We start from the raw sequence: 26995 nt of genomic DNA, 5'->3' as shown, positions 1-26995 counted from the left end.
GGATCCCAGGATCACGACCTGGGCCGAAGGCAGGCACCCAACTGCTGAGCCACCCGGCATCCCAAGAGTCCATTTTTAAAAAAGATTTTATTTATTTAATTGAGAGAGAGAGAGAAAGCATGAGCTGGGGGTGGGAGGTGAGGGGGAGAAGGAAAGGGAGAAGCATACTCACCTCTTGTTAAGCAGAGAGAGCCCAATGTAGGGCTCAGTCCCAGGACCCTGAGATCATGACCTGAGCCAAAAGCAGATGCTTAACTTATTGAGCAACCAGGTGCCCCAAGAATCCATTTTTTTGTCACTCTTTTTCTAGGTTTGGTTTTCTTAAATTCCACATATGAGTGAAATCATATGGTATTTGTCTTTCTCTGACTTACTTCACTTAGCATTATATCCTTTAGATCTATCCATGTTGTTGCAAATGGCAAGATTAGATAGATAGATAGATAGATAGATAGATAGATAGATAGATACACACACACACACCACATCTTCTTAATCCATTCATCTATCCAGGGGCACTTGGGTAACTTACATATCTTGGTTATTATAAATGATGCTGCAATAAACACAGGTGCATATATCTTTTCAAGTTAGTGTTTTTATCTTCTTTGGGTAAATAACCAGTAGCAGAGTTACTGGATTACATGGTAATTCTATTTTTAATTTTTTGGGGAAACTCCATACTGTTTCCAGAGGAGTTCTTTAAAGCTGCTATCATAAATTTAATCAACTTCTAAAGGAAAAGATGATCATAATGAATAAGAAGATGGAACATCTAAGCAGAAAAATAGAAACTATGCAAAAGAACCAAATGAAAACTCTAGAAATGAAAACTGTAATATCTGAAATAAAAATTTCAATATATAGGCTTAAGAAAAGACTGGAGCCATCCTCCCAAAACTCACAAAGTTGAAAAGTTCCTTGGCTGAAGAGAAACTACATGAAATGGAACTTCACACATACAAGGAGAAATAAAGGGGACACAAGGGACACCTGGCTCAGTCAATTAAGCATCCAACTCTTGATTTCAACTCAGGTCATGATCTCAGGGTTGTAAGATGGAGCCCACATCAGGTTCTACACTAGGCATGGACTCTACTTAAGATTATTTCTCTCCCTCTGCCCTCCCCAACTCCCTCCCTCTTTAAAAAAAAGGGGGTGGGGGGATCCCTGGGTGGCGCAGCAGTTTAGCACCTGCCTTTGGCCCAGGGCGTGATCCTGGAGACCTGGGATCAAATCCCACGTCGGGCTCCCAGTGCATGGAGCCTGCTTCTCCCTCTGCCTATGTCTCTGCCTCTGTGTGTGTGTGTGTGTGTGTGTGTGTGTGTGTGTGTGACTATCATAAAAAAAGGGGGGGTGGGGAGACTGGGCATGGTAAATATGTGGATATTTTGCATGTTCTACTCATTTCTTGAAAAAACAACTGACAGTATATATTTAACACTACTTAAGTATACACTTAAAAATAACTAAGATGGTAAATTTTGTATGTTTTTTACACAATTAAAAAACAGCTTATTATTTAATAAAAATATAATATTGTATTTATGGGATTAAAATATACATAGATACAGAATACATAAAACAATATCGCAAAGGATGGGGAGTCTAAGTGGGATCACAGTTTTATTGAAACTAGTTATACAAGTTTTATTGAAATTAGTACTACATTAACTCTATGTAGAACTTAAGTTAAAGATCAATACTGCAATATTTAGTACAACTAATTAAAAATAATACAAAAATTATAGTTATAAAGTCATTAAAATAATTAAAACAAAACATAAAAATGTGATTAACCTAAAAGAAAACAGGAGAGAAAAAAAAATAGGAAGAGGGAAAAAGGCAGGACAAATAGAAAGCAAATAGCAAAATGATAGAATTCCACTTCCAACTATGTTGAAATAAGTGTTACTGTATCAGCCCTCCTGAAATAAACTATAAATCTGAAAAAAAAAAAAACTGAGGCAACTTTTTCAGGCAGAGAACAACAGACAGCACATGACTGTAACTCTTGAGTGAAAGGAAGCTCTTGAAGTGAGCCCATGATCACCCAGTTCTCTAAATAGATATAATTTTCCAACTGTAATGCAGAGAGCTAGAGCCTGAGCTGCTCTAGGTGATCCAATTAGTATGAAGAGGCAGAAATCAGTTTGGGTTGGTTGAAGTAGCTGTAATCTATGATACACGGTAACAGAGAAAAAGTGGCTGTGCAGAGAAGGCCCCATTGGGAAGGCCTGTACAAATCCCAACTGAGGATGAGGATGAGGCTCAGAATGAGACCATGAAAGTTTACCAGATAGCAGTTAAAATAGAGTTGAGAGGGAAATAGAGATATTAGGGAACAAGTACTGTGAGGGAGGAAAAAAAGCACAGTTCCTGGCCCCTTCAGAGTGGAGAGATCCTGTTAATACTGTAATAACATTGTTGGCATTTGGTTGAGACAGCAGAAGGCCACACTATAGGAATAACAATGAAACTTTCGTTTAAGACGTACTCTAGATTCACCCTAATAAAGTATGAAGCCAAGTTTTAATAAGATCCAGAAGGGAAATGGAGTCTGAAAGTTAAGTCCTGACAAGCTAGAGGAGTTTGAGAAACATCTTGAACTTTCCACAAATATGCAAAAACTAAATTAAATTACAAATAAAAAATAATGAGATAGCTAGAAAATCTCCTTGTATCTGGGAACTAAATCTTTTCTAAATAGCTCATAGTCAAGGAAAAAAATCACAGGAGAAATTAGAAAATACTTCAAACTAAAAATTAATAACTTACCAAAATTTGTGGAACACAGACCAAATAATGTTTAAAGGAGGAATTTAGTTTTAAATTCACACATTAGAGAAAATAGCAAGATTTACTATCAATTATCTAAATTTCCACGTTAAGAATCTGGAGAAAGGGAGCATCTGGGTGGCTCAGTTGGTTAAGCCACTGCCTTCTGCTCAGGTCATGATCCCAGGGTCCTGGGATGGAGCCCTGATGAGAAGGGAGCCCTTCTCCTTCTCTCTCTGCCCTTTGCCCACTTGTGCATGCTCTCACTCTCTCAAATAAATTTTAAAACTCTTTTAAAAAGAAAAGAAGCCACAGAAAGAAGAGCAAATTAAATCCAAAGTAAGTCATAAGAAAGGAATAATAAAGATCAGATTAGAAATCAGCAAATAAAAATGATAATAATAAAAAAAGAAATCAGCAAATAGAAAAAAATCAACAAAGCCAACATTTTTTTCTTTTAAAGGATTAATTAAATTAATAAACACCTAGCAATAATAATTAGAACATGAAAATCACAAATTAACAATATCAGGAATAAAAGAGAAGCATCACTACAGATCCCACAGACATTAAAAGGATAATAATGTAATATTACAAACAACTTCATGACAATAAATTCAACAACTTGAATAAAATGGGCAATTCTTATTTTAAAAAGACATAATTTTATGAAGAAACACAAAATCTGAATAGCCCTATATGTATCAAAGAGACTATAATAAGAATTTTGCATGAATAAAACTCCATGCTCCTCTGAGTTCCCTGGAAAGTTCTATCAACCTTTAAAGAAGACTTAATATCATGTTACGTTAACAATTTCAGAAAATGTAAGAGAAAAGAATGTTTCCACTTTATTTTATAAGCCAGCTTAATCCTGATACCAAAATCTGACAAGGACATTACAAAAAAAGAAATTTACAGCCAAATAATCCAATCCTCAACTGTAAGAGGAAAAGACAGTGTTTTTAATAAATGCTGCCAGGATAAATGGATAAAAATATGGAAAAAAATGAATATTAATCTCCCCCTGACACAATTAATTAATGTGAAGTGGATCACAGACTTCAGTATAAAAGCAAAATTATAAAATATCTAGAAGAAAAGATGAAAGAAAATTTTTGTGGGCTTGACAGTTGACAAGAATTTCTTAGATAGAACACCAAGAACATTAAACATAAAAGAAAATTTTGATAAATTGGACTTACCATAATTAAAACTTTCTGCTCTGTAGAACAGAGTTTATAAAACCGAGTAAGAGTTAGAAGTTCACTAACAGGAGAAAGCATAAATATAGATCGTCATACATTGGAAAACAATTCAGATTTTTTTAATTTTTATTTATTTATTATTTATTTTTCAAAATGGATCAGTTGTCTAATTAAGTTCTTTGCAAGAGATTTATAACACCAATTTATGAGGATAAAGTCCATTTATGAGAGAAAACACAAACCAGAGATAGCTCTGAAGCTGAGAAACAGCTTTGATTTGGCAGATTTTGTGAGTCCACAGTTTTCTGATCAGCCTTGCACTGTTCTAGTATTTCTCCTTCACTGTGTCAAAAATCTCACCTTCCTATGTCTGGGTTTATTCAGCTTCTTCTTCTTGAAGTAAGCATCAGTGAGATGTTTTGGGATTTTGCACTACTGATGTCAATTTTTATGGAGTTGGCAATAACAAATTTCTGGTGTGTTCTATGCAGAGGAATTTGACTGAGGGCCAGAGATCCAATCACAAGTAGCAAGCCACTGCTCAATTGCTTCAGGAAAACTACTCTCTTGCCTCTGTGGTGCCCAGTGAGGATGATCAAAATGATACCAGGAGAGATGCTAGCTCCTAGTTTTTTCACATGCCGACTAAAAGGTTTTTGCTGTGGCTCAATAGCTTTCAAGTCACATCTTCAGTAGGATAATATGTAGGCAATTTGTGAAATTAAACCAATTCGATATCACCATTCCTGTCACGACCAACTGATTTTGGTATAAATATATACCTTCTTCTTTCTCTTTTCAACCCTGGATTTAGCTGCTGAATACTTCCTCATGTACGTTACCTTTTTGGAATACATAGCTGATTGGGAATGTGTGCCAATTCCTCTGACTAGGTCAGAGTTTTGGCTTCAGTGGGGCTTCCCCTTCTTTGGTATTTCAGCCTTGAGATTACCATTCTTAATCTGGCCTCCAGCATCAGCTTTCTTGGCTTTAAGTTTCTTCTCCTTACCATCTGCATTCTCAGCTCTTTCATCTGCCATTTTGTAAGATGGGAAAGAGTAAAAAAAAAATCTAAATGAACTACTGATACACACAACAAAGGTGAGTATTTTGGGGATTCCTGGGTAGCTAAATCAGCCTTCAGCTCAGGTTGTGATGTCAGGGTCATGCTATTGGGCCTCATGTTGGGTTCTGCACTCAGCGTGGAGTCTGTTTGGAATTCTCTCTCCCTCTACCCCTCTCCCTGCTCATGTGTTATAAATAAATAAATAAATAAATAAATAAATAAATAAATAAATAAATCTTAAGAAAAAATAAAACAAAGATGATTATTGAAAACATTATGCTAAGCTTAAAAATCTAGACATAAAACAGTATATAAGAAGTTTAAGAACTTCTGGTGACAGAAATCAGAATAGCAGTTACCTTGTAAAATGTGGATGGACTAGAGAGGGACAGCAGACTTTATGGATGATAGAAATGTTCTAAATCCTGTTTAAGGTGATAGTTACATAGGTGCATACTTTTATCAAAAGCAATCAAATTATACACTTCAGATCTTTGCATTTTATAATATATAAATTTTACTCAATTGTTCAAGTGACAATATAAAAAATTTAATTCCTGCTGATTTATATAATTTTCCATCCAGATTTCAAAATGTACCAAGTATCAAGTAAAATAAAACTCAATGACCCATAAGCTTTATGTGAATCCAATTCTAATACAGCTAAAATTAAATATTCCAAAGTTTGCCCACTTAGTATTCTACAGATTAGGTGAGGCATATCCACTACGAAAAGATAGAAGAACAATCATGAAGTGTCATCTGTTATCTGCTTCTTCCCTTCACCTCCCCACAGTGTTGAACTTCTAAGGAAAACCCATCTGAATGTTCTAAAGACCAAAAGTTGTCCGTAAGCTTTCAGGCCTTGTCACCATAAGCTAGGAATAACTCCAGACAAAACTTATCAAAACAATAGTCAGGACCAACCCAAAAGCAATCGCTTCTTCGGTAGCCTCATCAAGGTCATTCAAGTCAACGAGACTGACCTTTCCCAACATTAACCCAGGATTCTAATCAAGATGACATGGAGATGAACTTTTTTTGTCCAGCTGGCTACAAAAGCAAATGCATGAATTCTTTCTTGCTCACCCTCATGCTAGCCTTTCCCTCCCATCTTCCTGTTTCTTTTCTTTTTCACACATGCACAAGCAGTCACGTCGTCATATGAGACAAGTGAACACTGAATCTTATGGGTAAAAAAACAGATGTTTTCCAATTATCCTTCACAAAACCATATTTTACATCGGGTTCCTCTATGGATTTATAGCCAATGAAGAGATGTTACTACATTAGCTCATGGAGGGGGATGATAAAAACTGGAAAGGAAGAGTCAGACAAGGCAAAAAGAAGCTATCCAGAAGGCTGCAATTGGAGAAGCATGACAAATGGGCAGCACAGTTTTAGAGGGTTCCGGCAGAAAGGCAGATTGCCTGACTGGGAGAGATTCTCCACAGCTGGAGTATCGCATACACCATCTGGAATTTTTTAAATCTGCTTTCCCCAGGTGATCTGATTCTCAGAGTGCCAGTAGAGATGAGAAAAGAAGTAATTGTACAGCTCAGAACAGCTCCAAATGCTCCCTAAATTAGTTAATGAAATCTTGTTTGAATCAGTTTCAGCTTCTCCTCCAAATTGAGCCCCTAGTTTTATGTTGTTGTTCCTCCCCCCATCCCCCCCCCCACACAAAAAAAACCAACCTGAATCGTAGGAGTTTAACCCCAAAGGTTTTCTGTACAATGGAACAAAACATGATTCCTAGCATGATGGTCAAAAATGGTGCTCCAACTGTCGGATCTGGTCCAAATTTCCCAACACAGTCCAACAAAGCTTCATTTTCAGTCTCACTCCTTTTGACTGGTCTTAGCACTACTTTTAGCTGTTGCCAAATGGAGAGCCTACATACTGAGGTCCCCAGTTTTCTTTCCCAGATGGTCCAAACTTCAGATTGAAAACAATAAGGGAAAATATAATTTTAAAAATTAAGAGTAACCTCAAATCAAACTCTCATAAAAATGAAAGCCTTTGGTTTTCTTTTTTCACAATATATATGTGCTTGTGAATAGGAGGTGGGGTGCAGTGGGGAGTAGTATACAAGAAAAGGAGAGAGACAGCCTATTGGGGAACAGGAGGGCAAGGGAAAGAATAAAAAGCAGCAGGAAAGCAATTCTGCCTCTATCTTCTATCCTCATTTCTGCCCTTAATTGACTTTTTTTTTTTTGGTCTCCTATTTTGTTTTATACCAGAAGTATAAATCAAACCTTTTTTTTTTAATTAATTTTTATTGGTGTTCTCAAACCTTTTCTATAAAGGGCCGGATAGCAACTTAGCAACTATTTTAGGACTTGTGGACCATGCAGGTTATGTCACAAGTACTCAACTCAACCATTATAGCATAAAAACAACTATAGACAGTACGTAAATGAATGAGCATGGCTTTGTTCAATTTATGGATAATGAAATTTGGATTTCAAATACTTCTAACATGTCATGAAATAATATTACTGATTTTTTAAAACCTCTTAAAAATGTAAAAACCATTCTTTGCTCTCAAATCATACAAAAAAACAGTCAGCAGGCTGGACTTGGCTCTTGGGCTACAGGTTGCTGATTCCTATTTAATGCCAATAAATACCATTACTCAAGGTTCAATTCCAGAACTACACAATGGCTTCAGCAAGAGTCTCACATGATTCCTTACTCAGAGTAGAGTTGTTCAAAATGGAAGCATTCTATCATATCATGAGGAACTGTGGTAAACTTTTCTTCTCAAGATCACAGATGCCTAAAGGTATAAATAAATGTGTATCTAAAATGAATTCCTTCTCCACTTTTAAACTTAACAAAAATTTTCTACTTTACCTATTCTTTTTGTAGATCTTCTTCAGTCTTGTTTGCAATCAAGATAGGGTAGTGTCTTGATGATCATAAACATTTTCAAGTATCTACTAGTACTTTACTTTGGTGATGGTAAAGATTAATATAGGGGTGCCTGAGTGGCTCAGTAGGTTAAGCATTTGCCTTCGGCTCAGGTTATGATCTCAAGGTCCTAGGATCGAGCCTTACGTTGGGCTCCGTGTTCAGCAGGGAGTCTGCTTCTCCCACTCCCTCTTCCCCTCGCCCCTGCTTATGATCTCTCTCTCTCTCACACACAAATAAATAAATAAAATATTTTTTAAAAAAGATTAATATAGATAGCAGTACATTTCTTTTCTCTTTTTTTCCTCTTTTTTTTTTTTAAATGAAAGCACTAAAATGGTCACTCACACAAATTAGCATCCTATGTTGGCAGACTATTTGCTGGGAACAAACTCCTATGTCACTTTGAAAGGGGAAAAAGAGCTGGATATGAAAAGATAAGCAAGAAGAGCAGTTTATAACTTGTAAGTTTGGGCACAGTACTTTTCAGAAGACTTTTCACTGAAAGGATCATTCCTAGCCAAAAGTATAAGCCAGGAGCTGGTGCTACAGATATGGTACTGTCCTCAAAAAACTTAGAGTCTAGTTGTGGGAACATCGGGAGGCACAAAGAAGAGTATATGTTGAACCACAAACACTTCACATATTTCAATATATATTAGAATGTACAGCAATTTGGAATCCCACACAGTTACTCTAAAAATGAAAGCTTAAAGAAATTGTATGAGAAAAATTACAACTCAAAAATATATTGACAAAATACTTTCTGCCTAACAAAAACAAAATTAGAAAAATGCCCCAAAAGGCAATAATAAAGTGTAAATCCCCTACCTATCCCCACGCCGAAAAAAACCTATGCATAAAAAGGATCCAAGAGAAAAAGAAGACAATTACAAACATGGTAAAATATAAGAAGTAAAGCACAAAAGATATAATAAAATGATAATATGGACATAGATGAATGTCCTTGTGGCATATATTTGGAGTTATGTTTTTCAGGTTTAAAGTCAATGGTGAATTTAAAAGTTTGAGCTAGTAGTGTTTAAAACTCTGGAGAAAATGTAAACATGTGGGGAATGCAAACTGGTGCAGCCACTGTGGAAAACAGTATGGAGGTTTTTCAATAAGGTAGAAATAGATATATATATTATATATATGTGTGTACCTATATACACATATATATGTGTGTATACACACACACACACACACACACACACACACAATGAGATATTACTCAGCCATCAAAAAGAATGAAATTTTGTCATTTACAATGATGTGGACAGAGCTAAAGAGTATTATGCTAAGTGAAATAATCAGTCAGACAAAGATAAATACCATACAATTTCATTCCTATGTGTAATTTAAGAAACAAAACGACAGAGCAAAGGGGGTGGGGAGAGAGACAAACCAAGAAATAGACTCTTAACTATAGAGAACAAACTGATGGTTACCAGATGGGAGGTGGGTGGGTGGGAGGAGTAACGGGTGAAGTAGGTGATGAGGATTAAGGAGTACACTTATCATGAAAAAAATAATAATAAAATAAAATGAATGGCTATGCAAACCATATTGAAATACACACAGAGAAGTGTCTAAAACAAACAATAAAGACGTTTCTGAAAGTGGGAAACAAAAGAAAATGCAAACATGGGCAACAAGAAAGAACTAAAAGGTTCTAAGCATCTGGTGATCGGTATAGATGACAAATAATCCAGGAACTCAGAGAAGGTTCTGAGGAGACAGGGGAGTGATTTACAGAACCCAGTTACACAGAGCACAACAGGAAAGAAATGCAGATGTTGAGGAAGGGGCGATGATGGGGGGGTGGGCGATGATGGAAGGGAATTGGGCAGGAAGGAAAGCTGCCTGCCAGTGGCAAAAGGAGTCAATCCATTGGAAAATTAGGCCAAAAAAAAAAAAAAAAGACAAAATAACGTCAGACAAGACAACCAGTGAAAACCAAACTCCAAGACGGTCTAACATCTCTATATCAACCACCTGTGGCAATAATCCATGAACATTTGAATCAGAAGGTTATTTTTGGATTATCTAATCCTATGCATTAATTTTATAGATAAGTGTTCAACCCAAAGAGGTGAACTATCTATACAAAATTACATAATGAGTTGGTGGCCAGTCAAAGGCTTTAATCATAGTACCCTATCTCCAGTGGTCCAGTATGGCCTAGTATGCTGTCCATTGCACCACTCTGCCTCTACACCAAGTCCTCAAGTGAGGTGTCCATTCCTGTTACTTCCTCACAAATTTCTGAAAGTTGACTTTCAGTATCTGAACTTATAATTGTAGGTCTGTAAGTTCAATGCTTAGGAGAATAAATGTAGCTGGGTTTTATTGTTGCTTGTTTTTTTTTTTTCTTTTTAACCATTATAGCATTGCCATTACTAATTGTGTGGCCTTGAGCAAGTTACTCTATCCCCCTAAAATTCATGTTTTACATCTATAAAATAAAGATAATAATAGTGCCTCCCACAAAGGACTATGGTAAAGATTAAGTGACATTTTACATATAAAGCACGCAGTACATGTCCTGGAATATAATAAACAGTAAGTGTTGGCTATTGTTAAAGAAAACATTCACCCTCTCCCATACTTCTGCCCATGAAGAGCAGCACAGCATAGTGGTTAGGACAAACAATAAAGAGCACAGATTCTGGATGACCCTGCTCTACCACTTCAAACTCTTTGTGTCTCCCATTTCCCATACATAATTTGGGTCATTTTTAGGATAAAATGAGATATTATATGTAAGCAATATCTTAAAAAATAGAAATGCTTTAAAATAAAAGCATGTATGGGGCACCTTGGTGGCCCTTGGTTAAGCATCTGCCTTTGGCTCAGGTCATTCTCTCTGGGTCCTGGGGTCCTGGGATCCAGTCTCGTGTCTGGCTCCCTGCTCAGTGGGAAGTCAGTTTCTCCCCCTCTCTCTGCCTCTCCCCCTGCTCGTGCTCTTTCTTTCTCTCTCTCTCTCACCTCTCAAATAAATAAATAACAATGTTTTTTTAAAAAAAGGAGTATTTGTCAATAAAAATATTTAACTTATAGAAACTTCCATTTCCTGAGAAGTATGAAAGAAAAATTTGGCTTTTCCCCATGGTTGGGTATGAAATAGTGATTGTATATGCTTATCATAATGGGGAGGGAAGAACGGGCAGAAACTTCTCCAAGACCTCTTTCAATTTACCACCAAAATCCCTATCATAAATCTTTTGTGCATAATTAAACTACCTATAACTAGTTCTTTCTAGTCAGAAAGAAGAATGAAATGTACCACTCTTCCAACCTACTTCCTCAAAGATATTTGGTATCTAGTAGCTGAATTTTCTCATTAAGCATTTTGAGGGCATTTCTAAATAAAGTATTTTTTGTTGTTGGATTTTCCTCAGCTCTCCATTTCTCTGTTATCCACAGATATAAAGGCCTAGGATCCCAATATCATCACCAGGGCCTTCAACCAGGGCCAAAATCCTAAATCTGGAACTGGGGGATCCACTGAGATTGTAGCCAATAATCTGTCCATAGGCATAGCCAATGGTCAGAGCCAGAAGTCATGAAGGAAGCAAAATTAATAACCAAAACCTAAGCCAAGAGTCATAAAACAAAGTTGGCAAGAAAAGGCAGGGAAGGGAAATGGGTGTCAAAGTTAAGCCAAAGGAGTTACAAACACCTCATATTACAAGAACCACCTAGAGGCCATTGCAAACTGTAACTGCTGCTTTAGGCACAGTCTCCTTGAAGACTACTGACTGATGGCTGAGCCATAAGGAGCAGTCAGTTTGGAAAAAAACATTCATTGTTCTGTGGCTCCTTTGCTAATTCTAGTTTCTCTTATTTTGGTGTGCTATTTCTAGCAATGTAGGCTTCCATGTGAATCCCTTCCTTCTTGGGCCAGTAATTTAGACTCTATGAATCTCAATTAGCTCATCTGTACAATGATAATAATAATTCTTACCTTTATCGATTTGGTTTAAAGATTGTATGAGAATATATATGAAAATCTTAAAGATTTGACATATCACAAATGAATTTTTTGGTAAGACACACTATAAACAAAGTTAAAAGATAAATGTTAAACTGAGAGAAAATACTTCTAACAAATATTTAAAATATCACTATCCCTAATACTTCAAAAACTTCTACAAATAACATGAGGAAAAAGATGGCAAGGCATACAGAGACAATTCACAGAAAAAATACAAGAAGCTCAACCACACCAAAGATCAGGAAACTGCAAACTAAACAGGGAGGTACCAGCTTTCAGCTTGGCAAGAATTAAAGAGATTGATAATATGAATGCTGGCAAGGATTTGGGAAATAAGATACTCATATATACAGTTGAAAGAAATAGAAACCTTTTCGGTAGGCAATTTGTCTGTAACATTTAAAATGTGACTAACCTTTACTCCATCTCTGACCTAGTTGCCTTCTAAAGTAATTACATCAAACTGAAATTTCCTTCTTTTTATATCTTCCCCTTTCCTCAGTTTATTAAATCATTTTAAATCTGAACATATTTCTCATTGTGGTTTTGATTTGTATTTCCCTGATGGCAAGTGATGCAGAGCATTTTCTCATGTGCTTGTTGGCCATGTCTATGTCTTCCTCCGTGAGATTTCTCTTCATGTCTTTTGCCCATTTCATGATTGGATTGTTTGTTTCTTTGGTGTTGAGTTTAATAAGTTCTTTATAGATTTTGGAAACTAGCCCTTTATCTGATATCTCATTTGCAAATATCTTCTCCCATTCTGTAGGTTGTCTTTTAGTTTTGTTGACTATCCTTTGCTGTGCAAAAGCTTCTTATCTTGATGAAGTCCCAATAGTTCATTTTGCTTTTGTTTCTTTTGCCTTTGTGGATGTATCTTGCAAGAAGTTACTGTGGCCAAGTTCAAAAAGGGTGTTGCCTGTGTTTTCCTCTAGGATTTTGATGGAATCTTGTCTCACATTTAGATCTCTCATCCATTTTGAGTTTATCTTTGAGTATGGTGAAAGAGAGTGGTCCAGTTTCATTCTTCTGCATGTGGATGTCCAATTTTCCCAGCACCATTTATTGAAGAGACTGTCTTTCTTCCAATGGATAGTCTTTCCTCCTTTATCGAATATTAGATGACCGTACATTTCAGGGTCCACTTCTGGGTTCTCTATTCTGTTCCATTGATCTATGTGTCTGTTTTTGTGCCAGTACCACACTGTCTTGATGACCACAGCTTTGTAGTACAACCTGAAATCTGGCATTGTGATGCCCCCAGCTATGGTTTTCTTTTTTAAAATTCCCCTGGCTATTCGGGGTCTTTTCTGATTCCACACAAATCTCAAAATAATTTGTTCTAACTCTCTGAAGAAAGTCCATGGTATTTTGATAGGGATTGCATTAAACGTATAAATTGCCCTGGGTAACATTGACATTTTTACAATATTAATTCTGCCAATCCATGAGCACGGAATATTTTTCCATCTCTTTGTGTCTTCCTCAATTTCTTTCAGAAGTGTTCTATAGTTTTTAGGGTATAGATCTTTTACCTCTTTGGTTAGGTTTATTCCTAGGTATCTTATGCTTTTGGGTGCAATTGTAAATGGGATTGACTCCTTAATTTCTCTTTCTTCAGTCTCATTGTTAGTGTATAGAAATGCCATTGATTTCTGGGCATTGATTTTGTATCCTGCCACACTACCAAATTGCTGTATGAGTTCTAGCAATCTTGGGGTGGAGGCTTTTGGGTTTTCTATGTAGAGTATCATGTCATCGGCGAAGAGGGAGAGTTTGACTTCTTCTTTGCCAATTTGAGATACCACCTCACACCAGTGAGAATGGGGAAAATTAACAAGGCAGGAAACAACAAATGTTGGAGAGGATGCGGAGAAAAGGGAACCCTCTTACACTGCTGGTGGGAATGTGAACTGGTGCAGCCACTCTGGAAAACTGTGTGGAGGTTCCTCAAAGAGTTAAAAATAGACCTGCCCTACGACCCAGCAATTGCACTGTTGGGGATTTACCCCAAAGATTCAGAGGCAATGAAATGTCGGGACACCTGCACCCCGATGTTTCTATCAGCACTGGCCACAATAGCCAAACTGTGGAAGGAGCCTCGGTGTCCATTGAAAGATGAATGGATAAAGAAGATGTGGTTTATGTATACAATGGAATATTACTCAGCAATTAGAAACGACAAATACCCACCATTTGCTTCAACGTGGATGGAACTGGAGGGTATTATGCTGAGTGAAATAAGTCAATCAGAGAAGGACAAACAGTGTATGTTCTCATTCATTTGGGGAATATGAATAATAGTGAAAGGGAATATAAAGGAAGGGGAAAAAAAAAAAAAGGAAGGGAAAAGAAATGTTGGGAAATATCAGGAAGGGAGACAGAACATAAAGACTCCTAACTCGGGGAAACGAACTAGGGGTGGTAGAAGGGGAGGAGGGCGGGTGTTGGAGGGGAATGGGTGACGGGCACTGAGGTGGACACTTGACGGGATGAGCACTGGGTGTTTTTCTGTATGTTGGTAAATTGAACACCAATAAAAATTAATTAAAAAAATAAATAAAAAATAAAAAAAAATAAATCTGAACATATTTCTCTCACAACAAGATCACCAGCTTAATTTTGTGAGATATAAGCAAATTAAACACATATGCTCTCCATTTCATCATGCAAGGTAACATAAAAATATGACAAGTTCATCAAAAAACAAGAATTCCAATAAACCATGTTAACCTCAGTGGCAAATGGAGACTTAATGTACCCCTTGCCCCCTTCTGTACTCAGTTCTTCTTCAGTACTGCCTCCCAAGTTATACCAAGCACCCTTCCAATAAATCCTGCTTTCAGAAAGGAATCTGAAAAGCAAATTGATCAGTAAAAAATATACAAAGAAATAAAGCTATAACTGTTAAATTTCAGAAATTGATTTTTTACATAAGTACCCAATATTTTCAGGTACTGTATACAATGCGAACCAAATTGAGGGACCCTATCCTCAGAAACATGGAGAATAGATAAACAAACAAGTAGTTATACTACACTGTGGTTGGTTATGATTGAGTTAAGACACAATGTTAAAGACGGGAGGTCTAACCAAGTGCAAAGGGTCAGAGAATTCTAAAAGAAATATCTAAGCCAAAGACTTAAGAGTGAGTGAGCACCAACTGGACCAAGGTTTCTGAAGAATGCCTTCCTGACACCTCTGAAATCACATCACTTCATTCATCCAAAATACATGTCTGACTCTGAAGAGTAGTGAAGTGGGAACAAAATTCAAACTTTCTAACTTCTAGTTCCTTTCATCATTTGGAACACTATATCCCTGGCATCCTTACCTCTCTTCAGCTTCAAGTGGCCATGGAAAATAGTCAAACTAGTAAAATAAGTCACAGAAAATCACAAATCAGAACATAAAGTGAATAGATACAGGCAGACATCTGGGGAAATGGTTTTGTAAGATTTTCTCTGAAGGACAAATGTTTGGGACAAAACAAAATTCCCAGCAACAGTGTATATGCTCCTAAAGATTGTAGCTTTAGCAGGGCAGTAAATATTCAACCCCAATGTCCAAACAGAACAAATATCTGGATAGTCTCTGCCAAATCAAGATTAAAAACTCTGAAATAAAAAATAGCCAGCAATAAATTTATCCATTTTCAGCTAAGCAATATTTAGAGGGGAATTTACAACTTTAAATGCCTCTGCTAGAAAAAAATATCAAATCAATAACCCAAGCTTCCACCTTAAGGACGTACAAAATGAAGAGTAAATTTAACCCACAGTAAATAAAGAGAGGAAAGGAAATAATAAATATTAGACTGTAAATCAATTGAGTAGAAGTTAAAAAGGCAAAAGTAAAAAATAAAACCAAAAAATGCTTCTCAGAAAAGGAAAAACAAAAACAAAAAATACTCAAATTTTAGCAAGATATACTATGGAAAAAAAATGAGAAGATGGATTAGCAAAATCAGTAATGTATAAGGACACATAACCACAAAATCTGTAGAAATTAAAAGATTCTAAGGGAGCGTTACGAACAATTTTATGTCAATAAATTAGACAACTTAGATGAAATGAACAAACTCCTTCAAAGAAGCAAATAAACAAAATGGATTCAAGAAGAAATAGAAAATTTAGATAAGTCTATAATGAGTAAAGAGACTAAATTAAAATTTTTAAATATTTATTCAAAGAAAACACCAGATCCAGATGGCTTTACTGATAAAATAATTTAAAGCATCTAGGAAGAAATAGTACCAATCCTTCATAGACTCCTCCAGAAGATGGAGAAGGGAATACTTCCCAACTCATAATATAAGGTCGATGTTCCCGTGAGAGTGCTTTCTAAACCTGGTCTGAACAAAACCCAGGATCACAGAACTCAGTTAATGCTGGTATCTTTGGGTTCCAGATGGATTCTTAAGGAACAACTAGGAAGCTAGAAATATTATCCAAATACATGTTAAGAAAGCTCTAGAACCAATCTGGATCTCAAAAGTCCTTTAAAAATTTAAAACTATCTCATGAAGAAATTGAGAATAGCTACCTTTAAAAGCTATAAAGGAACTACACATACACACCATTTCTGCCCAAAGAAGCAAATAACTGAAATATTTTGGCTTGCAGGGCAATATTAGGATCAAGCCATGAGAGCTAGGCTTCTCAGTTCTAAATCACTTTATAGTTTCTAGAAAACCTTACTGGTTTAGGTGATATCTCATATTTGAAGTTATTACATCTATGAAAAACAAGTGATTTTCCAGGTTTGGGATTTGGGGTTTTTTTGTTTGTTTGGTTGGTTGGTTGGTTTTGGTTTTTATTTATTTATTCATGAGAGACACAGAGAGAAACAGAGTCATAGGCAGAGGGAGAAGTAGGCTCCTTGTGGAGAGCCCGATGTGGGACTCGATCCCAGGACCCCAGGATCATGACCTGAGCCAAAAGGCAGATACTCAACCACTGAGCCACCCAGGCACCTCGATATCATTACCTTTCAATTAGAATGGCTATAATTACAAAGACTGATCATACCAAGGATGTGAAAACCTCCATACAATACTAGTGGAAAGTAAAGTGGTTACAATCACTATAAAAAAAATGGTTTGGTAGTTTCTTAAAAAGTTAAACTCACTTGCCAAATAAATGTATATATACAAAGGTTTGCACAAGAATATAAATAGTGGTTACATTGATGATAGTTAAAAACTGAAAGAAAAAAAACAAAGACATCCATCAACAGGTAAATGCATAGCCAAACTGTGGTGTATTGATACAACAATTATTCAGAAATAAAAAAGAATGAATTATTGATATGTGCAACAACATGGATGAATCTCAAAACAATTATGCTAAGTGAAAGATGTCAACAAAAAACAGTACACACTGTCTGATTCCATTTATATAAAAAAATTAAGTGCAATCTAATTCATAATAACAGAAAACAGGTCAGTGGTAGCCTAGGGATAGGGGAGCCAGAGTGAGCAGAAAAAAGGTATGAATAAAGGAGTTTGAGGAAACTTTTGCGGTATAGAGATGTCGTTATTTTGATCATGGTGATGATTTCATGGGTGTATATAAATGCTGAAATTGATTATATTTTATGCTTCAATATGTGCAGTTTATTGTATGTCAATTAAATGAAATAAATTTTTGTTTTATAAATTCCTATATTTTAAAGACTATATATCTTAATTATGTTTAGTTACATTTTTCTGCTAAATGCTGTTTCTGTGAATAAGATACTAAGCAAAGACTAGTCATGTGGAACCCAAGTTATCTTTGAGTGTCAATTGTCATTCTCATTTCAACTGAACACCAAAGTGGATAAACAACTTGACCAAGCCCATAGAGACTGTACATGATAGAATCTAGATTCAAACCCAGATCTGTCTGGCTCCAAAGCCCATGTTCTTCACACTGTTATAGTCCATGGGAAAAGTGGAATACAAAATGGTCTGGACATGATATTGTAATTATCTTTTTAAAAAAGGGAAAGAAAGATAATTTCTCAGTGTAAAATAACCTCATTTGGGTTTTAAGTCATTAGCCTACTGTTCCTTGTAGGATACTGCTTTAATATACATTAGCTTGAACTATCTTGGCAAAAAAAATTAATACTTATAAAATGCCTTTGTCACTTCTTACCTTTTTAGTAAAGAATACAAATCAAGTCTGTGGCATTTGGGAAATAATGGCTTTATGGACAAATACCACGATACAGTTTCTTTGTTAAGCCATAGATTTTTTTCAGGGTCATGGTATCTTTGACATTGACTATGAAGAGCCTGGAACCAAGTACTCTGAGATATATGAGAAAATAATGTTTAGAACTCATCACATTGTTTTACTTGGCATTATCTTGACACTGCTCAATCATTCTGTAAATCTGAGTGATGCCAAGTCTACGTGTTTCTGATTTAGTTCCACTTAGTAAATCAAAGTGTTGTTTTATGAGTGCTGTTTGAGATTTAAGGCAATACTCCACTGGTATCCTTTGAAATAAGGAGACTGAGTCAGAAACCATCATTCAAGTGGCAGATGGATTAAAGATGCTTTATACAAACCAGCTCTATCAGTTTCCACTGAAGTCTATGCTCTTGCCAAATGCATTCTCTTCGAATATACAATGAGATTTTTTTCTTCACATTTATAGGCCAAAATTCCTCTTGCAGCCACATCTTGCTTCAGTTTATTTGGAGTAAGTTTTTATCTCTTTTATTTTAATGCTGATTATGGAATATTTGAAGCCCTGTTGCTTGAATTCTAGAAGAGTCGAGAAATGTAGCAGAATTGATAAGGAAATGAAGCACAGAGAAGATAAGACCAGGGCTAGTAGATGTGCTCACTTTCAAAAGCAAATAGATGAGAAATAAATATAAAGAAATGGGAATGTGTATAATCACAGACCTTTCTTGAAATGAAGATGGGGCTGAGATGGAGTGAATGGAGATAATCTAGGTATCTGGAATTTTTAAACATTGCCATAAATTCACATAGCTAAAAAGAAAGATGTGCTAATCCCACTTTCTCTCTTCCTTGCTCTTCGTTTCTCACCTACTTTCATATTTCTCCAATTCTCTAAATTTTTTCTCCTATGCAACAATGAGAAAAAGTGTAGTGCAATGAAAGTAAAAAAAGAAGGAAGAGGAGGAGGAAAGGAAAAAGAGAAAGGGAGATGAGAGAGAAAGTACTAGATGGGAATAAATAAGAATGGAGAGGAGAGAAAAAAAGAGTATGAAAACACCTCAGCACTTTTATCACTAAAGCAGTTTGTTTTGCTGGAGGGGAGATGGGTGAGGAGATGGGGTAATTGGGTGATGGGCAATAAGGAGGGCACTTGATGTAATGAGTACGAGGTATTATATGCAACTGATGAATCAGTTCTATCCCTGAAACTAATAATATACTATATGTTAACTAAATTGAATTTAAATGAAAAATAAAATAAAGCAGTTTTAAAACATGGTCTTGTTTTAAATTCTTTGACACTCTTCCCATCAATAAGTGGACTCTATGTCCCCTCCCCTTAAGTCAGAATACTCTTCTGACTGCTTCTACAAATAGAGTATGGCAGATGTAACACTATGTGATATCCAAGACTAGGTCTTTAAAGGCCAGTTTCTACCTGATTCTTTTAGAATGTTTGTTCTCTGAAAGGTCCCTCTAAGGACTCCACAGCTTGATACCACAATGGCAGAAACCCAATTCATATCAAGAGGCCACATGTAGGTGCTCTAGTCAATAGGCCTACTTGAGTCCAACTTTTGAGTCCTCCTATCCCAGACATCAGAAATGTGAGTGAAGAAGCCAAGATTGGCTTCACAGACATGCAACCTATACTATCACACAGGGTCCCACACTCAGAAAGGGCATTAGCCTTGGTCTAATCTCTGTTGCTGCTATCTTAAAATTCTTAATAATTTTATCTTTGAGCTTGTATTTTATAAGTGAAGTCCAATGAAACATGAGTGTGAGCAGAGGAGATACACATAATATGCATATCTGCCATGGTTCCTTGCTGTCCCATTAGGATATAGCTTTTGTGATGCTCACTACAGTCTCTACAACATACTTACCTTATACTCAAAGTCCTGTGCTCATAAGAGCTCTGTACTTAGTTTAAATGTCACCATCTTAAATTCTTAATGATTGTATCTTTGAATTTATATTGTATAAGTCCATGGGACAATGCAGCATACACACATAAGTAGAGGCAACAGGTACAAAAGGCATATCCCCACCCCACCCCATCCTGCCGCCACTTTTACACATATAGCCTTCATGATGCTCTAGAAGCACAGAATTCTGACAGATCCACAATATGTGTAAGTTCAGGGAGACTCAAACTGGGTCCAGGATAAGTGTGTTTTACATCTACAATTGAATAAGCAGAGGCACGCACAGCCTGGAGAAGCCACACTTTTCATTCAAACTAGAACTTGCTTTGAATGCAGGAGAAAGGATGTGGTATCCTAATAAACTAGAACAACCAGGAAGCCTATCGTATTCTCTTATTCATGTTCTTTCCCTGTACTAACCAACTACTTACAATGTAAATGATGACATGAAAAGTTAAGGGAAAGACAGAACAACCCATAGTTCTTTGTCCTTTTGAGTCTTCCTTATTAATCAATAACTAACAAAAACTAACTAATCAGTTAGCCAAAATCAGTTAGCCAAAAGTACAGAATGTTGGTAGAATGTGTGCATTATCAAAGAGTGAAGTAAAATCTGTTGAGATGGACTTCACAGCATTTCCACCGTTATGGTAAGATCAAAATGCATATGCATGTGTGAGCTACAAAATACAAACCATGTAATTTCTGTGATTCTGTATACAAGTTCCTGTATACAATCTTTTTTTAAAAAATATTTTATTTATTTATTCATTAGATATACCCAGAGAGAGGCAGAGACATAGGCAGAGGGAGAAGCAGGCTCCTCAAGGGGAGCCCAACTAGGACTCGATCCCAGGACTCCAGGACCACGCCCTGAGCCAAAGGCAGATGCTCAACCACTGAGCCACTCAGGCGTCCCCAAGTTAAATGCTCTTATATTTCCATTTAAAACTCACATTGCACAATATAAAAATGAATAATGGGCCACCTCCTCCCATGTACTGCTTTGATCCCTTTACAACACCATCTGTCATGTAACCTAGATCCAAAATGGAGAACTCACAAAGTCTCTAAGTCTCAAGTTCTTTATCTGTGAAATAGGAATAATGAGACTTCACAGGATAGTTTGAAGATTAAAAAAGTAATGCTGTTAAAGGTCTTAGAACATACTATCTTGGGATCCCTCGGTGGCGCAGCGGTTTGGCGCCTGCCTTTGGCCGAGGGCGGGATCCTAGAGACCCAGGATCAAATCCCACGTCGGGCTCCCGGTGCATGGAGCCTGCTTCTCCCTCTGCCTGTGTCTCTGCCTCTCTCTCTCTCTATGTGACTATCATAAATAAATAAAAATAAAAAAAAAAAAGAACATACTATCTGGACATATTATTCAATAAGTAGCTACTAGAGTACTACTCTACTATGAAAAATCATGGTAGTGATGATAATGACACAATTTTTTTAAAGCTACTGATTCATTTTGGGACAGCTTTATTGCAGAACCCTTCCATACAGTGAACTAAAAGATGTCTCTTTTTAAATTATACCAGTCATATTTCATGAGACCCTAGACCCCTACAAGAAAGAGTTAATCCTTCTTCCACAGTCTTTCAGATGGCTAGAGACAATTACAGGGCCTGTCATTTTGCAAACTAAAGAGTTGCTATACAGCCTGTTCAATGTCTTAGCTAAGGCTGAACACTCTGGCTAAGCTCCTGAATATTGCACAGTCAGCTGATATTGCTTCCTGAGAAATTAATGGAATTTCTACTCCATGTTATATTCTGTGTTACACCTAAGCAAGTAAGTTGCTATCACCCACATTTTATAACCAGTCTCAACTACATTCTCAAGCCACATATGCTTAAACTGAAAAAGTTGGAGGAGGCGTGGGTGGGGTAAGAAATTCTTGACAACATTCTTGAATGTTGGTTCCAGAAGGGTAGAGATTTTGTAATCTTTGTTTACTAATAAATCTCTAGTACTGGACTCATACTAGATACACATTATTTGTTGAAGGAATGAAAAAATAAATTTACAGGGAACATAAACACCTGCCATTACTTCCACCCTATTTCAAAGGAACCTCAAAGTTCATATTTACCCAGGTCCTAAGCAAAGTACAAGCAAAATACAAAAATATCTGAATGTCAAAAGCTACATTATGTCATTTGGTAGGAATAAAAAATCCTAATAATATGTGAGTACTATCTATAGAAACACATAAAAAGAAGAGAATAACAGATTCATCTTCCAGCACTGAGCATGCCTTCGATTAAAAAATCTCTACTTTGGGGTTCTACAACTAAAACAAGAGTTAGAAAATTAAAAAGATGCTTGGAAAAATAAAGCTTCCGGAAATAGTAACTATATAGAAAATCTAAAGAAATCAGACACATTTCATCCAGAGAAACTGAGCCTTCAAGAATTTAAAGGAATATTACATTAATAATGGTGAATGGCTATTTAGTTTCCATTGTAATGGAACAAAAGGAACAGCCTCAATTATAGCAGGAGATTCTTATATTGAAAATTAGAATTCACATCTCAAGGGATGTGAAACACTGACAAAAGCTGCCAAAAGAGATATGAATTCTTCAACTCTACAGACTGATACTCTTTTCAGAGTATTCATCTTTCTAAGATTATTTAAGTGGATTTCTGTCCAAAGGGAAGTGTGAAGTAGATAGCTTTAAGGTCATTATTCTAAATTTTTGAATCAGAAGCAACTGCGAAAAATAGGGCATTTCCAAGTACCTAAAGTAAATCACATTTTAGTCTAGAAAAAAATGTTAACCCTCCATTTCGTTTCTCAAAAGATCTTACATTCAAAAAGTATTTCACAATTTACAGTGGGTTTTTGGGTTTTTAACCTCTTTATTTTTATTATGACTTAATACCCCAGATTGCCTGCCCAAGCTTGAAGGATAAAGGGGACAAGAAGAATGGATCAGAAGTCTTGGTTTTAAATAAACCTGTTGTGCCCAAGATCGCAAATCCGAGAAACCACCGAGGAGCCGACACCGATGCAAACACACGAGGGTTTATTTACAAGCTCGAGCCTGGGTCCTCGAGCTTGGATACAAGTCCCTGCTCCTCTGTGTTGAGTATACTTGGACCCAAGCTCGAGGACCCAGGCTCAAGCTTGTAAATAAACCCTCGTGTGTTTGCATCGGTGTCGGCTCCTCGGTGGTTTCTCAGATTTGCGATCTTGGGCACAACAAACCTAGAACAGAAATTTACAAAAAGGCCTCATACGTTGGACAACGTAGTTTCGCAGTAAAAGAAACAAAGGGAGAAGACTGCAAAGATAGACCCAGGTCACAGAGAACACTAACCAGCAGTAAAGGTCTTTTCTTTCTCAGTCCAGAAAACACTATTCCTGGGTGCCCTGTGGACAATCCGTAGAGGAGTGAAAACTCCTCCACCCCTTCTCAACTATCTTGTCATTTATTTTTTCTTGGAAAGAGGTGTTTGTTTGTTAGAGGGACTTTTTCCCTCCAACAAATATGCTTTTGGTGTCAATAATGGAAAAGAAATGTCTTGAAGGAAAAAGAACAAATGGCAAAGACCTGAGAATTTTGCAAAAGACTGAAAATATCTGTGAGCTAGAAGGCATTGTTCTTTTTCAAGTCTGAACTAAAGGCCTACAAAACTATGAGAATGTGCAAAAAGCTTTTTTTTTTTTTTTTTTTAAGTAACTGCTCAAGATTTTCTCCCAAGAGTCATTTCAGGCCTAGTTACCCCATTTTCAATCTGAAACAGAAGGTACAACTATTGGAAAAAGTCTGCTGTTCACAGCCAGGTCAGAAAGCCCAAGATTTGTTTGGCTTGTGCCCTTTGCAGAGGGGATCATAAAACTCCATTCCTCCCCATCCTGAAATAAATGCTAGGCAGAATCATGTTCCCAGAATGTCAACTGAATGCCACAGAGAAACATTTGCTTTTCTTGGTAACCAGTGCATTTAAGGGCACTGAAGTCCATATTTTCAATTCCAGAGAACTAAGGGCAATGACAATTTTAGGCCTTTTTCTCCCTACAGAAAATGCTTGAGGAAATTAAGATGTAAAATAGCCTTTTTTCTAGCAAATATATATTGGCCCCTTTCACTAAGAAACCACTTAGTGCACATGAGCTCCCAGGTAGGTCAAAAGTCCTCACAGAGGGATCCAAATGTTCTCAGGGCATGTGTTTCCCCTTATACTCAGAGAATTATTTTTAAAGTTAGATATTTCTGCAAACAAGCCAACACTAAACTCCCTTGGGAACCATTTTGCTGGGCAGGGTGGCTCCACTGGTTAGAAATTGATTTGAAGGAGGCCAATGATTTGAATTGTATCCCCTCAGGGATAATATTCTAAAATGCAGAAACAAAAACAAAAATAGGAAAACCTGGTAAGACCAAAGATAGCACCTCTTATAAATGTATGCCTTCAGTTGCCAGCAAAATAGTGTGATTATATCTGAAGTTAACAGAGTAGAACCTGCAAAAAGAAGTCAATGAACCAACTGGCCCCTTAGTCAATGCTGCTCAACACACAGAGGGTACATAAAAAGTAACAAACTCAGTAGTGAAAAAGATCAGCTTTGCTTATTTTATAGTTCTCCCTCTTCTGGTCTATATCCTTCACACCACCAGCTCAAAGTACACCTTGACCACCAACTGCTCTTATTCTCATCCCCTGTACTACCCTTCATTTGGCCTGCAGAGCAAGCCAGATGCAAGAATCTCTGAATATATCCAGAGTAGATGCTTGTGTGCCTCAGCACTGCCCAGCAGCAGCAAAGAAAATTCCAAGAGGGGATTCTCTTGCTAGGTTCAGTCATGACTGCCCAATAATGAATTATGAAAGAGGAAGGGAGGGACTCCTGGTTGGATCAGCAGCTAAGCCTCTGCCTTCGGCTCAGGAAGTAATCCTGGAGTCCTGGGATCGAATCCCACATTACCCTGCATGGAGCCTGCTTCCCCTCTACCTGTGTCTCTGCCTCTCTGTGTGTGTGTCTCTCATGAATAAATAAATAAAATATTTTTTAAAAAATGAAAGAGGGGGATCCCTGGGTGGCGCAGCGGTTTGGCGCCTGCCTTGGCCCTGGGCGCGATCCTGAAGACCCGGGATCAAGTCCCACGTCGGGCTCCCGGTGCATGGAGACTGCTTCTTCCTCTGCCTTCCTCTGCCTGCCTCTCTCTCTCTGTGTGTGTGTGTGTGTGACTATCATAAATAAATAAAAAAAGATTTTAAAAAAATGAAAGAGGAAGGGAGCCTGGAGTTTATTTAGATCAACTCTTATTTTCAAAAGAAGGAACATGAGGCCAAGGGATATGGAGTCATTTGTCCAAGTCAATGTGCTAGGGCTAACAGGGCTAACACAGAGGTCCAAGATTACTTCCCAGCACAACAGCTGACTGGGCTAGGGCTAGCTTCATGCCTGTGCTTCACAACCTACCTCATCCCTAAGCAACGGAAAACTACAATAAAAAGATAAGAGCTAAAAACTGTTTTTTTCCTCATCTGTCTCTTTCTCACACAAAGATTTTCACATTACCCCTTTCCACCTTGAATCCCCTCTAGGATATTCATCATACTGGTTCATAAATCCATTTTTGCAATATTAAAACTTTCCTGGATGAGAAAGATAAAGAATGATATTTATTAAAAGCACTGAAAGAAAGTGAAAAAATAAAAACAATGTGAGTATAAAGGGCTTAGAGATAATATCTGTGAAACTATTTTTATGAAGAGAATGACTGGAATTTTATCCTGATATGAACTGATATTAAACAAGAACACTATAAAATGTGAAGTGTTTTCAGAGCAAAATCCAAATTTCTCAGTTTGGCATTCAAGGGCCAAGGTTGGTCCCAACTTCTTTATCTCCACTACTACTCAGGGCATTCTATGTTCTAATCATATCAGACATCTCATTGCTCCTCTATCTGTATCAAGCACACATCTAATTCCTTTTAAAGGTTTATTGCTCCATCTGAAATACTGTCTTCATTTTCCCATCCACACCTCTGTCACCAGACAAAACCGGTCATTTACAAAGTACATCACAAACAATCAGAGCAATTGAGGCCTTTCCAAAACAACAGGTAAATTTGAACTTTTTCTCTCCCAGTTTCCTTTCTCCAAGAATCTTGTTCCTATGTCTGTTTCAAGAACTTGCACACTCTGTCTTCTGTGCATAGTGTAGTATGGCTGTTCCTATCAACACATACTAAGTATCTGGATAGCTGGGACTGAGATCTCAGCCCAGAGTGCTAGCCCTAAGACTAGCCTAAAGAAACCACACAGGGGCAGCCCCGGTGGTGCAGCGGTTTAGTGCCGCCTGTAGCCCGGGGCGTGATCCTGGAGACCTGGAATCGAGTCCCACGTCAGGCTCTCTGCATGGAGCCTGCTTCTTCCTCTGCCTGTGTCTCTGCCTCTCTCTCTCTCTCTCTCTCTGCATCTCTATGAATAAATAAATAAAATCTTAAAAAAAAAAAAAAAAGAAACCACACAACCAATATTTCTTTAATTGAACTGCAGGTTCAGAAAAAAGGAAGTATTATTAATCAGCATTAAATAATCCACATACCCAAGAGTACTTTCACCTGAAGAGTTTAAATGATGATCTCTGTATATTTGAATTGGATTTCTTATAGAAAATAGATTATCCTATCTCACCTTTCATTCAAAGAACAAATGTGGCAAAGTCACAAAATGAAGACTCCTTTCTATTTACTCCCATGCAAAAAAAAGAACTATTTCTCTCCTTCCGAGGATTGACAAGAGTTCAACTCCATCCAACCTCTAAATAAGATCATGCAGAGAATCATTTTCCCATTTGTTGAGTCCAAAAGACTCGCGGAATTCTCAAACTCTAGACACCTTCATTGAGAAAAACACATCTACCTATGGATGGAATGGATGAC

General features: G+C 37.0%; 1 protein-coding gene and 1 pseudogene across 2 annotated transcripts in view; both read right to left on the bottom strand.

The window, feature by feature from the left end:
* The window catches only part of HPSE2 (heparanase 2 (inactive)), a 634074-nt gene that overhangs the window by 514860 nt on the left and 92219 nt on the right, over positions 1–26995 (bottom strand). The window lies entirely within an intron of this gene.
* LOC121484508 lies at positions 4177–5026 on the bottom strand (annotated as a pseudogene).

The sequence above is a fragment of the Vulpes lagopus genome, chromosome 2 (assembly GCF_018345385.1).
Source record: "Vulpes lagopus strain Blue_001 chromosome 2, ASM1834538v1, whole genome shotgun sequence".
NCBI classification, from domain to species: Eukaryota; Metazoa; Chordata; class Mammalia; order Carnivora; family Canidae; genus Vulpes; species Vulpes lagopus.
Note: the sequence above shows the minus strand (reverse complement) of the source record. Positions and strands in the feature narration are given on the sequence as shown.